The following is a 14616-nucleotide window of genomic DNA, read 5'->3' on the forward strand; positions in this document are numbered from 1 at the left end:
TGGTGCTCGAACATTGGGCACTAGATGAAATGGGAAAGTCTCCAGCTGGAGCCTACTCCTGACTGAAATCCAAAACTTTGCACATGGAGAATTGTGGACGCAAGTCTGTATCCTACACTAGTACAGTATGCCACTGGACCTCCATTTTATGATGAATTGTATATTTCTACAAGAAAGAGAGAGAATCCTAATCTTGCCAGAGTTCTGATTTTGGTGCAGAAATGCTTTTGCAGTCCACACAGTGTTAACTCTTACCTTGCTGCATAAATCTGAACTCCATATAAGTAATACAACAAATGCACAAACCAGTGTTTCAAGTGTTACACAACCAGTGGGTTTCAAAGGGAATATGCCTTTTCCTTGGCAAAACTTTCCCCTTTAAATAATTTCTCCCATTAAGGGGCTTTTAATATAGAAATATAGGTTTGTCAAATGTCAGTGACTTATTGCAGTGCCACTCCTGATATATAAATCAAGTTTGCTCTGGCATTTTGTCTCTCCTGACCCACTACATGTACCAGGACTGCACTGTGACAGAACATTGTAGCATGGCTGGAGAAGTGAGAAGTTTGGCAGTAGAAGGATAACATTCTTTAATAGTTGTACTTTGCTGTACTTTGACAGTCATGTTACACAATGCTGACTAACAGTAACCTCACCTTGGGCTGAATTTAATTTCTTCATATAAAGCAAAGGGAGGGTAGTGGTTTCTCAAACCAGAATGAAACCCAGAGACATAATTATAGGAATGTTCAGCTTTTAAAAATAAACTCCTAAAGAGAAGGAATTAATTAAAGGGCTTAAAACAGGGCGTGTTTCAGAAATAAAAAGGTTGCTGAAGATGATGTTTTCGGAAACCACGTGTCCCATTCTGAAACTGCTGAACATTTTAAACTTTGGTCTCACTCCAAAGCCACAATGATGTGACAGGCAGAAGCAGGAACCTTCCATCCAGAAAGATATTTTGAACATTTCTTTGATCTGACTGTTCTTGGTTCCACCTCCTAGACATAGATATGGGGTAGAGTTTTCACTAGGTTGCACTGGTATTCACCCAAAATTGGCCAAACCAACGGAAAAGATCGAGGAATATCAAGCATAAGTTATGTCCAATGCAAATCGAGTTACCGTGATTTTTTTTGGCGCTGGTTTAAAAAACATGTCTCTGGAATCCGGCCCTGCCCACATAACTGGCCATGCCCCCATGCCAACTTAATCAGCATGGCAAATTTCCACTAATTGCGCCTATTTACGGCCCTTCGAGGAGGCTCTTCAAATTAAGCTGGGTTTTTAGGCGCTAGGGAACTAGTAGGCGCCTTTTAAAAAATTTAAAATATTAAAACCATATTTAATTTACTGAGAAACTAACTAATGTACACCATGTAACTAGTAAATGGTTCTGTATAGTTGTTTTTAAAGTTCATTTTCAGTTATTTAAAATCAGGTTACTCACAGGTGGTGGACTAGACACTTTTATTAAAAATGCTTCTTTTTTGTGATAAACCCATTTTCAGTTGTATTAATCAAACTGCACTAGGTTACCACTCTTAAATATAACGAGGAATAGTTTTTAATACAAGAAAAAAAATAAACAATTACATTCCAGGATGCTGCCCGATTGCGCCAGGTCACGGCAGATTTTACGTTTGCGATTATGCAAATGAGGTTTGAGTTGCAATGTCCAAACATTTCCAACTCTGGGTAGCAAGGGGCTGGGAAGCACAGCACAGCCGGGAAGTGCAGCACATTGGGAAGGGGCTGGGAGTGGAGCTGACAAGTGGCAGGTAACATTTGCACCACCCAATCACCAGGTACTGACCATCTTGAGCAAGAATAAGCCCAGCCATCTCCCCTTGATCTTAAATGTTATTACTATCACCAAGTCACCATTGGCCAGAAGCTTAACTGGACCAGCCATATCATCACCATGGCTACTGGAGCAGGGTAGAAGCTGGTTATTCTAGGAGTGTGGCTCACCTCCTGACCCCTTCAAAGCCATGTACAAGGCTCAAATTATGATCGTGATAGAATACTCACCACTCGTCTGGATGAGCTCAACACTATCCAGGACAGAGCAGTTTGCTTGATCCAAGAACATAAGAAATAGGAGCAGGAGTAGGCCATTTTGCCCTTTGAGCCTGCTCCACCATTTAATAAGATCATGGCTGATCTGATCATGGACTCAGCTCCCCTTCCCTGCCCGCTCCCCTTCTCTGCCGCTCTACTCAATATCCACCCCTTTGTAACAGGCGCACTATGGCTGCAGTATACACAATCTACAGGGTGCACTGCAGCAACTCATCAAGGTTACTTTGATAGCACCTCCTTTGCCTGTGATCTCTACCACCAGATAGGACAAAAGCAACAAGTCACACACCAATTTCCTCCAAGTCACACACCAATTTGAGTTGGATATGTATTGCTGTTCCTCCAACATTGCTGGGTCAATATCCTACAATTCCCTATTTCACATAATTGTGGGGGCACCATCGCCACAAGGTCTACAGTGGGTCAAGGAGAAGGTTCACCACCACCACCTTAGGGAAACCAAGAATTGGCAATAAATGCGACCTTGCCAGCTTCACCCACATCCCTAGAGCAAAATTTTAAAAGTGGGGAGGGGCTTGGGTGTTGGAAGGAGGAAATAATAGAGTACAACAGGGGGAAGGGAAGGGAAGTGTTGGTGAGCAGAATGTAGAGGAAAGCGGGGGATGGGGGTGGGGCGAAATGAGAAGCAAGATTCCGAATTTTAAAATGTAAACACAAAACCTTAAGACAAGTAGGGCCTCATCTGTTGAGTAACACTAGGAATGCAGGGTACTGAAATGGAAGCTGCTGTGTGAGAATTTTCTAAAATCCTGAATCTAATTTCCAATCGGAAGGCATATTTGGGAGATTTCAACATCATATACAATGAAGTATTAACATTAGTTTGAGGAGATCAGTATGTTACTCAGGTTTTTATTCTTTTTTTTAACATCTGCAAGTTTACTACAAAGGTGTGGCGGGGGGGAGGGGGGGGAGTGAAGCCACTGTTTTTTACATTCAGCATTTCAGAATGTGTGAGTGAAGCAGGCGGAAATGGAAGTGAATTTTTCTCAGCCGCACACACATGGTGAGCGGCTGAATCACAAAATGGTGGCTTGGCAGATGCTGTAAGAGTCTATACATTGCTCCTCACTGATTGATTTTATCTAAACAGTAATATATTTTTACAAACTGGCCAGAAGGTGAGAATAAATAGCAAGTTCAAACCGATGGAGGCAGGAATGCAGCTGTACTGCCGTTTGGTCAGAATTCACAGCCTCACAGCTCTGTGAGAGAAAAAAAAATAAACATTCCTAGCACTGAAGTATTTCCCGATTATTGAAATATTCTTTAGAAAAAATACATTTTGATTCCCCAAAGGGTAAAATCACAAGATACTTAGCGATAAGGAAGGACATTTTGGCTCAACTGGACTATGCTAGAATTACATAGGATTTACTGCAAAGAAACAGGCCATTCAGCCCATCTGGGTTAGGCTCTGCATGAGCCTCCACCCACTCAGTTACCTCTCCCCACCCTGCCAAGTATCGCTCTATTGGCTGAAGGGAGTAATCCTTAAGAATCCTGTGCTCATCTCCTTTTACATCTTCAAATATTCTCACCTCTTCCTTGACCATTTTCTTGCTATTGTAGTACTGTACTGAATTTCTTTTTACTGTTATTTCTTGCCTATACAGCTGTGCTTCTTTTCTAGGTCTCTCTGATCCCTTCTGATCGCACTTTTAGCTTGTTTCTCAAATTGGTGTGTGACTTGGAGGTGATGGTGTTCCCACAACATTGTTGCCTTTGTCCTACTTAGTGGTAGAGACCACAGGGGAAGGAGGTGCTATCAAAGTAACCTTGGTGAGTTGCTGCAGTGCACCCTGCAGATTGTGCATACTGCAGCCATTGAGCGCCTGTTACAAAGGGGTGGATATTGAGCCCAGCGGCAAAGATCTAGCAAACTGCTCTGTCCTGGACGGTGTTGAGCTTCTTGACTGTGCGTTTTATTTGTTCTAGGGAAGTGGGTGATGCTGGCAAGGCTGCATTGACTGCCAATTCTTGGTTCCCCGGAGTAGGTGTTCCTATATTCATCCCAGCAATCTCCTCCTTTTTCCCTGCAGGATTTGTAGAGGTCGTTTCCCCTCCTTATTTCACTTTGACTGCTTGTTAATCCATTCAGGGTTGCACTTGTTTAGTCGGAGTCTGCTAATTTTCTTTATGTACTTGTTCTGCATGTTCAGCATAGTTTTGGTTTAAAAAAGGTGCTCCATTTGTTTTCTGCTGTAATGTTGGCAAACATCCTTTCCTAATCCATTTGTTTTAACTCTATTTAGACCTTTTAAAGTTATAAACCCGACTCTTGGTCTTTGGTATATTTGGGTCCCATATCATGTTAAACTTGATCATTCAATGATCACTGAACCTCAGAGGTGCTATGACTTCCATTTCCTGTATGTTGTCTGAGTCATATATGTCATGTATCTTACATTATTATATATAAGAATTAGGAACAGGAGTAGGCCATCTAGCCCCTCGAGCCTGCTCCGCCACTGTATCCTAACATGCTCGACATGACTGTAATAAGGTATGACCTGTAACCACCAGCATACCTTACCACCAGGGGTGCACTTGCAAGAGACAGGTATATAAGGACAGGTCTCAGGCAAGTGCAGCTTTCCAGAGCTGTGAAATAAAGGTGCAGGTCCAGAGTGACCTTGACTTCACTACATGCCTCGTGTGAATCTGTACTGAGGGGACAGGACTTTACAGTGGCGACGAGTTACGGGATTACAGAATCCACAGAATGGTGAATAATGGATCAGATGAAAAGTACAATGTGGGAGACAATTGGGAGGACTGTATAGAAAGGCTCCAGCAAAGCTTTGTAACCAAAGACTGGTTAGGCGACGATAAGGCAGACAAGAGAAGAGCCCATCTCTTGACCAGCTGTGGCTCGAAAACATACGCTTTAATGAAGGATCTGTTGGCACCCGAGAAACCAGCAAGCAAGTCGTTTGAAGAATTGAGCACACTGGTAAGAGACCACCTGAAGCCAGCGAGCAGCCTTCACATGGCCAGACACAGGTTCTACAACTACAGATGCTGTGTAGGCCAGAGCATACCCGACTTTGTGGCGGAACTTCGGAGGTTGGCTAGTTTATGTGAGTTCTCCGATGAACTGAGGAGAGAAATGCTGAGAGACTTTTTCATTGAAGGAATAGGCCACGCAGGCATATTCCGAAAGTTCATAGAGACCAAGAACCTGACCTTAGAGGCAGCAGCACTGGTTGCACAGACATTCTTGGTAGGGGAAGAAGAAACGAGGTTGATTTACAATGCAGGTACACAACTAACGAAATATCGGAACAAGAAGTTCACAGCACTAAACAAGCTGCTACCCCCACACACAGACAAAACCGGGAGAACAGGCTCTCAACATCAGGCAGAAGTCATCAAGGGCCACAGGAACGGCCGTTGACACCTCATCAACCCACAATGCGAGCAATCAACTACAAACTGAGAGAAGTTCAAGAGAGATCAGCCAGACGCAGCTCATTCTTTGGGAACACTTTGAACAATGGAACAGGTCTATGCTGGAGGTGTGGGGGTGGGCACTCGTCAAGGGGATGTCGATTTCAGCAGGCTGTTTGCAGAAATTGTGAAAATACAGGGCATTTGGCCCGCATATGCAAAAAAACATCAGCTCGGCTGGTATATGAATCGGATGGGTCGGAAAGCGGACCAGAAGATGGTGGGGACAGTACCCGGGACACCGATGTACAGCGGGTCAACACTATCAATGGCTGCTGCTCCTACAACAGGATGCCTCCTATAATGATGAGGGTCCTACTCAACGGGATATCTGTCAACATGGAGCTGAATACGGGAGCAAGTCAATCTCTCATGGGCGCTCAACAATTTGAACAACTGTGGCCGTATAAAAGAGACAGACCAAAACTCACAAGGGTCGACACCAAACTAAGGACCTATACCAAAGAAATTGTACCAGTCCTCGGCAGTGCCATGCTCTCTGTCACACACAAAGGGACAGTGAACCGACTTCCCCTGTGGATTGTCCCCGGAGACCCCTCAGCACTGCTGGGGAGAAGCTAACTGGCAAAACTAAACTGGAAATGGGATGATGTCCATGCCATGTCACTAGAGGAACGGACCTCCTGCTCAACAGTTATAAAGCGATTTGAACATCTCTTTCAGCCAGGTGTGGGCACTTTCAAAGGGGCCAAAGTCAAAATCTACATCACACAGGATGCTAGACCGGTCCATCACAAGGCCAGAGCTGGACCCTATGTGATGAGGGAAAAGATTGAACACGAACTAGACAGGCTTCTGCAGGAAGGCATTATATCACCTGTGGAATTTAGCGACTGGGCAAGTCCCATCTTCCCAGTCATGAAGCCTGATGGATCCGTATGAATCTGTGGGGTCTACAAATCTACCATAAACAGAGTCTCCCTACAGGGCCAGTACCCGCTGCCCAGAGCGGAGGACTTATTTGCCACATTGGCTGGAGGTAAACTTTTCTCAAAACTAGACCTCACATCTGCGTATATGACGCAAGAATTGACCAAGGAATCCACGCTACTCACCACCAACCACACACATCGAGGCCTTTTCATATACAATCGATGCCCATTCGGCATCAGGTCAGCAGCTGCCATATTCCAGCGCAACATGGAGAGTCTGCTCAAGTCCATCCCGGGGACGGTTGTATTTCAAGACGACATACTTATCACGGGCAGGGACACCGACTCCCATCTCCGTAATTTGGAGGAAGTACTAAAGCGGTTGGATCTTGTAGGCCTACGAGTCAAGAAATCCAAGTGCCTGTTTCTCACACCCGAGGTTGAATTTTTGGGCAGAAGGATTGCCTCTGATGGAATCCGCCCAACAGAGTCCAAAACAGAAGCAATTCGCCTGGCACCCAGGCCCCGGAATGTCTCAGAACTGCGCGCCTTTCTCGGGCTACTCAATTACTTTGGGAACTTTATGCAGAACTTAAGCACGCTGCTGGAGCCTCTCCACGTGCTACTCAGGAAGGGGTGCGATTGGTTTTAGGGGGACGCCCAGGACCGCGCCTTCAATAAGGCACGCAACCTTCTGTGTTCCAACAGTGTTTTGACTTTCTTTGACCCAGGTAAAAAGCTAGTTCTCACATGCGATGCGTCAGCGTATGGGATCGGGTGCGTTTTGCAACATGTCAATAGTGCGGACAAATTACAACCCATAGCTTATGCCTCCTGATCACTTTCGCGGGGGGAACACGGGTACGGAATGGTAGAGAAGGAGGCACTCGCGTACGTGTACGGTGTGAAAAAGATGCACCAATACCTTTTCGGGGCCAAATTCGCGTTAGAAACCGACCACAAGCCCCTCACGTCCCTCCTATCCGAGAGCAAGGCAATAAACGTCAACGCCTCGGCGCGAATTCAACGGTGGGCACTCATGCTGGCGTCCTACGACTATACCATAAGGCACAGACCAGGCACAGACAACTGTGCCGACGCGCTCAGCAGGCTACCGCTGGCGACCACAGAAGGGTCTGACGAACAGGACTGTGAGATAGACATGGCAATCAATGTCTTTGAGTCCACAGGTTCGCCCATGACGGCTCGCCAAATCAGAGCCTGGATGGCCAGCGACCCCACGTTATCCTTAGTAAAAAGATGTGTCCTAACCGGTGACTGAGCAGAGGCCCGCGATGCTTGCCCCGAGGAATTAAAACCCTTTCACAGGCGCATGCATGAGCTATCACTATAAGCAGACTGCCTGATGTGTGGCAGCCGAGTAGTCATGCCTCTGCGAGGCAGAGAGGCATTTGTCCGGGAGCTCCACCGCGAGCACCCGGGGATCATTCTCATGAAGGCCATAGACAGATCCCACGTCTGGTGGTCTGGTATTGACGCGGACTTGGAGCTCTGCGTCTGAAGGTGCACCATTTGTGCCCAACTCGGCAATGCCCCCAGGGAGGCTCTCCTGAGCCCCTGGCCTACCAAACCGTGGTCGCGGGTGCACGTAGACTATGCGGGCCCATTCATGGGCAAAATGTTCCTCGTAGTTGTCGATGCATTTTCAAAGTGGATCGAATGCACCATTTTAAACTCGAGCACAACCTCCACCACTGTGGAGAGCCTCGCAACCATGTTTGCAATGCACGGAATCCCTGACATATTGGTCAGTGACAATGGTCCGTGCTTCACCAGCGCAGAATTCCAAGACTTTATAATTGACCACGGCATAAATCACGTCAAGACGGCACCATTCAAGCTGGCCTCCAACGGCCAGGCGGAGAGAGCAGTGCAAATCATTAAACAAGGCATGCTTAAAATCTAAGGTCCCACGCTGCAGGGTCGCCTGTCACGACTGCTGCTGGCATACAGATCTCGTCCGCATTCATTGACTGAGATCCCCCCCGCGCAACTATTGATGAAAAGGACTTTAAAAACAAGGCTCTCATTAATCCTCTCAGACCATGCACGAAATCGTTGAGGCAAAGCGCCATAAGCTGACTGAGTACCATGACAGAAATTCGAGGGGGAGATGGAATGAGATAGGGGACAAAGTGTTTGTACTAAACTATGGCAGGGGTCCCAAATGGCTTGCAGGGACAGGATCGGGCAAGGAAGGAAACAGGCTACTGGTAGTACAAATGGACAATGGCAAAACCTGCCGGAGGCATGTAGACCAAGTCAAAAGCAGATTTACCAACAACACTGTGGAACCAGAGGCAGACTACAATGTGGAACTCGCACCACACCTGGTGGACAGACAGAGGGAACAACCTGAGGAAAGGGCAATCCCAACAGACAGCCCAGGCGAGTCAACAACAATCACACCAATCGAAACAGACAGCCCAGGCGAGATATCAGCAACCACACCCAAAGAAAAACAGACACCAAGGCAAACAACTGAACCACAACTCAGACGCTCCACGCGAGAACGTAGACCACCTGAGAGACTGAACCTATAAAGACAATAAGACCTTGGGGGAGGGTGATGTCATGTATCTTACATTATTATATATAACTGTATCCTAATATGCTATACATGACTGTAATAAGATATGACCTGTAACCACCAGCATACCTTACCACCAGGGGTGCACTTGTAAGAGACAGGTATATAAGGACAGGTCTCAGGCAAGTGCAGCATTCCAGAGCTGTGAAATAAAGGTGCAGGTCCAGAGTGACCTTGACTTCACTACATGCCTCGTGTGAATCTGTACTGAGGGGATAGGACTTTACAGTATACATGTATCATTTACATGTTAAAAGAAAGACTTGCGTTTATATAGAGCCTTTCACAACCGTCGGACGTCCCAAAGCACTTTACAGCCAATGATTTACTTTTTGAAGTGTAATCACTGTTGTAATGTAGGAATTATGGTGAATGTTGTCTTATGCACCGATCACCCTTTCACATTGAAGTCAACAGAGCGGACAATCAAGGGCATATAACAGGATGGCCAATCCTCTGCTGCCTGCTTTACACCCCACTGAGGTTGAACATTCGAGCACAGGATTTTTCTGCTGGTAGCACTTCAAGCCCACATCAGATGTGTGTTAGCCTGATGCCTGGGGGGCCTGATAATATGGGCCACCAGCCATCACATTGTGGACACCTTATTGTCTGGATTCACACAGAGAATGGACCATTGGGTGACGTACAGTACCAGAATGTCTGGCACCAGTGGAACTGGAACCTACAAGAAATCAGTGCCTTCAAGGAGTGGAGCAGGAAAAAATACAAAAGAAAACTGAGAACGGAAAAAAAATTGTATCGAGGTGAGAAAGGGAAAGCGATAATATTGAAATTTACAATAACTCTTAAGTTCCATACGCTATCTAGTGAAAGCGTATATCAGTTTAAAAAAACATAAAAAAGCACGACGAGTGCAGGATTCCTGCAGGTATACACTGAGAACGTTCCCGGGAAGTGGAGAATCCCAGACTCAGTCCATCCACAACTGTGGAAAGGCAATGCTCACGGGAGGATGGAACAAAATATTTGCCATCTGCGTGACAGCCTCTCATCTCCACGGACCCATGGTGAAGTGCTCACCACATGAAAAGAAACGAACTTACAATTACATTGCTTTTCATCCTTATTTACTTAAAGTATCATCTGAGATCATCTAATCTGAAGTGTATGACGATCACGCACTGGGATGGCTTCCTGCCCCAGTGGAGCAATGCTCCTGAAAAACCCTGGAGAAAACTGCTCAAATGAAGTGCTTCCTTTGCTCGTATTTCTTTTATACTTCAGACTTTAATTATAATCGAAAGCAGGAAAAAACACAGACGAAATATAAATATGCGAGAATAGTTATATGTAAATCTAGCAATTGATTTGAAGGAGCTATTTTCCATGGGATAGCACTTTTGCCATCCAGGCAGTTTTTGGAGCAGACAGTCCTTTTTTTTTTGCACGATGTGGTTGGAAATGACTAAAATTAAAAACCAGACACCCATGAGGTGGATTTCAGCCGGCCTACCAGTGGAGTGTGCCAGTTAGTCGCCTGATCCTGCCGGTGGTCCTGCCTGGTCCGTACCGAGGGCCGGGCCTCGTGGCTATATAGGCAGCGAGCGGGAGGCGCCATACGGGCATCCCGATGCAGCTCGCTGGTCCGGAGCGAGACCAATATTGGGCCGTGCGGAGGCCGACCTGGCCGGCAGGAAGGTGCGGCTGGTTGGTGAGGTGGGTGGCGGGCCACGGAGGGACTATAAGAACTGTTGCGTATGCAATAACTCAATAGGCTTAGTACTGCGAACTCAATCAGGTGCGACCTGACTCTACTTTATTTGCTCTCAAAGTGAGGATTAAACATGGAGGCTTTCTTTGTATACAAGGGCAGCACGTGTGTATCTGTGGCCCAATGACCTCCAACGGTCGCTCCCCCTGGTGGCAGGTAAACCCAGGCATACATACATTACAAGAACATAAGAACATAAGAAATAGGAACAGGAGTAGGCCATACGGCCCCTCGAGCCTGCTCCGCCATTCAATAAGATCATGGCTGATCTGATCATGGACTCTTCTCTGCCAGCTCTCCATAACCCCCTATTCCCTTATCGGTTAAGAAACTGTCTATTTCTGTCTTAAATGTATTCAATGTCCCAGCTTCCACAGCTCTCTGAGGCAGAAAATTCCACAGATCCACAACCCTCAGAAGAAATTTCTCCTCATCTCAGTTTTAAATGGGCAGCCCCTTATTCTAAGAACATGCCCTCTAGTTCTAGTCTCCCCTATCAGTGGAAACATCCTCTCTGCATCCACCTTGTCATAGAAACATAGAAACATAGAAAATAGGTGCAGGAGTAGGCCATTCGGCCCTTCTAGCCTGCACCGCCATTCAATGAGTTCATGGCTGAGCCCCCTCATACTCTTATATGTTTCGATAAGATATCCTCTCATTCTTCTGAATTCCAATGAGTAGAGGCCCAACCTACTCAATCTTTCCTCATAAGTCAACTCCCTCATCTCCGGAATCAACCTTGTGAACCTTCTCTGAACTGCCTCCAAAGCAAGTATGTCCTTTCGTAAATATGGAAACCAAAATTGCACGCAGTATTCCAGGTGTGGTCTCACCAAAACCCTGTAAACTGCAGCAAGACTTCCCTACTTTTATACTTCATCCCTTTTGCAATAAAGGCCAAGATTCCATTGGCCTTCCTGATCACTTGCTGTACCTGCATACTAACCTTTTGTGTTTCATGCACAAGTACCCCCAGGTCCCGCTGTACTGCAGCACTTTGCAATCTTTCTCCATTTAAATAATAACTTGCTCTTTGATTTTTTTCTGCCAAAGTGCATGACCTCACACTTTCCAACATTATACTCCATCTGCCAAATTTTTGCCCACTCACTTAGCCTGTCTATGAAGGTGAGCGTGAGGTAGAAAGGGCCAGCATTATTCTCGTGGCTCCCGGATAAGTACACCTTGCTCCTCTTAGCCCCACAAAAATATATATATTTTAAAAAAACATACTTTTTTTTGATGCCTCTTCTGTTGTTCCACCTGGTAAACCCAAGCAGAGCGTCCCCGACACATGCTCCGCCCAATTCTTCATCTGAGTTGCATTGTATGTCATAAGGCCTTGATTTGCATTTTAAAGGAACCATACTGTCTGAAGCAGGCTGGTGATGGGGCCGCCCAACGGAAAGCCCCCTCGAGGATTGCAACCCAAGTTAAAATCCACCCCCAAACGTCTGATTTTTGAAATAGGATTTTATCGTTTTCCCCACTTACTTCTGTGTCTTATGATGTTAAGTTGTCCGTTTAAAAAAAATGAATTTTCATCGAAGACAAAACAAACTTCTGACCTCAAACCATGAGCCGGGCAAATGATTTATTGCAGAGGAGGTTGGGCCTCTACTCATTGGAATTCAGAAAGATTATGAGGGGGCTCAACAAGGTGGATCAGAGAGGGTGTTTCCACTGATAGGGGAGACTAGAACTAGAGGGCATAATTTTAGAATAAGGGGCCGTCCATTTAAAACAGAGATAAGGAGAAATTTCTTCTCTCAGCGGATCGTAAATCTGTGGAATTCGCTGCTTCAGAGAGCTGTGGAAGCTGGGACATTGAATAAATTTAAGAAAGATAAATTTAACCGATAAGGGAACAAGGGGTTATGGGGAGCAGGCAGGGAAGTGGACCTGAGTCCATGATCGGATCAGCCATGATTGTATTAAATGGCGGAGCAGGCTCGAGGGGCCGTATGGCCTACTCCTGCTTCTATTTCTCACGTGTTATGTCTTTAATACTCTTATGAATGACTCCACGAGGTCTAATATTGTACTTGAGCTGTTGTGATCTTAGTCCATTTATTGTAACTCCAGAGTAAGGGCCAAGCATGGCGGGCAGCCTTTTATACTGGGCCCTGCACACCTATGTAGGTGACCCTCAGGTCTCCCACCGCAGTGCCCTCTGGTGGCACACCTTATGTGACTATACAGGTAGTATACATGGTCTACATACATGACATTATGCTCTTATGTTCTTTTAAAGAAATGGTGCGTGTGGCTTGTGTCATCTCTCAGGCCCCACACTTTCCTGCCGGGCTCTACATGCCGGTCTGTCTTGCCTATTCAGCTACTGAAGCTGCACACTGACTGTGCTGGCACTGCCATTTCTCAGGGTTTTTCAAAGCAGAATTGTTCGATGGCCAATTTACACTGTGCGCAGTGTGTAGAGAACGTCAGGATTTGTTGAAGAATGTTGCACCATGATCAATCACTTGTCTCAGCCGAGATTCTACCCCTGTCCTGCCTCATTTTGGACTTGGGAAACAGTTGCCAGAATTACTAGCAAAGCGATTCAAATGCTGGTGAGGTGCAGGGCTAAATTAAATTTTTTTTTAAAGTTACTTTCTATTTGTCTTTCACCCCAATCTTCCTGATGCAGATGCCTTCCACCCATTGACTTCTGTTCATATAGCTCGAAAGCCAGCTGATAGGAGGTACATGAGAGCAGTCTAATTCGGTGTGCTCTCCTCCTTGTAGGCACATGTCCCTGACTCAGTGGGATTGATCTCGACTGCGATAGTGTAAGTCGGGCGATAGCGAATCAGCAGCCCATTTTACATTTCTTCCCATTTTTATTTCAATTGACTGTAAAGTCCTTACTCTACAGTATGAAACCACACGAGGCACATTCTGGGGACAAGGTCACTCTGTGACCTTAACTCTTTATTCACAGGACTCCAAAGACGATGACCCTGTGTGGGACCTCCCTTTTTATACCTGTGCGATCAGGTAAGGAGTGTCTCCCACAAGTTCACCCCTTGTGGTCAAGGTGTGCATCTAGGTTGAGTGTATACAGTAATACAGTGGTGTTACATTGTGGTTGCATACAAGACATCACCTCCCCTCCCAAAGTCTTATTGGGATCATAGGTTTAGTCTTGCAGGTGGTCTACGCTCCCTCGTGGAGCGCCGCAGTTGGGGCTCTGATTGTTGGACACTGACGTGAGTGTCTGTCACCTGTGGTGACTCTGGCCTGTCCGGGCTGCCCCCAGGGACTGTGCATTCTTCTGATTGTTCTTGTTGCTCGTTCACTGGCGGTGTTGTGATCTCCATCTCATGGTCTTCTTCAGGTTCCTCCGTGTCGATGCTGAACCTTTTTTTTACTTGGATCAGATGCTTACGGCATATCTGACCATTGTTGAGTTTTACCACGATGATCCTATTCCCCTCTTTGTCAATTACAGTGCCCTCAAGCCATTTGGGCCCCATGGCGTGATTGAGGACGAATATTGGATAATTTATTTCTATACATCTCCCCCTCGAATTACGGTCATGGTACTTGTTTTGTGATTTGCGTTTGCCCTCAACTATGTCTGTCAGGACTGGGTGAATGAGGGACAACCGAGTTTTGAGTGTCCGTTTCATTAGTAGCTCTGTGGGCGGGACCCCTGTGAGCGAGTGCGGCCGGGATCTATAGGCCAGCAGGAGACGCGATAGGTGGCATTGTAGGGAGGGTCCTTGAATCCTGAGCATACCTTGCTTAATGATTTGGACCGCACGTTCCGCCTGGCCATTGAACGGCGCAGTTCTGACGTGGTTAAT

General features: G+C 46.2%; 1 protein-coding gene across 2 annotated transcripts in view; it reads right to left on the minus strand.

The window, feature by feature from the left end:
* Positions 1-14616, minus strand: part of LOC139279356 (bone morphogenetic protein 7-like) — a 95965-nt gene that overhangs the window by 30298 nt on the left and 51051 nt on the right. The gene's annotated exons all lie outside the window — the stretch shown is intronic.

This window comes from Pristiophorus japonicus, chromosome 14 (assembly GCF_044704955.1).
Source record: "Pristiophorus japonicus isolate sPriJap1 chromosome 14, sPriJap1.hap1, whole genome shotgun sequence".
NCBI lineage: Eukaryota > Metazoa > Chordata > Chondrichthyes > Pristiophoridae > Pristiophorus > Pristiophorus japonicus.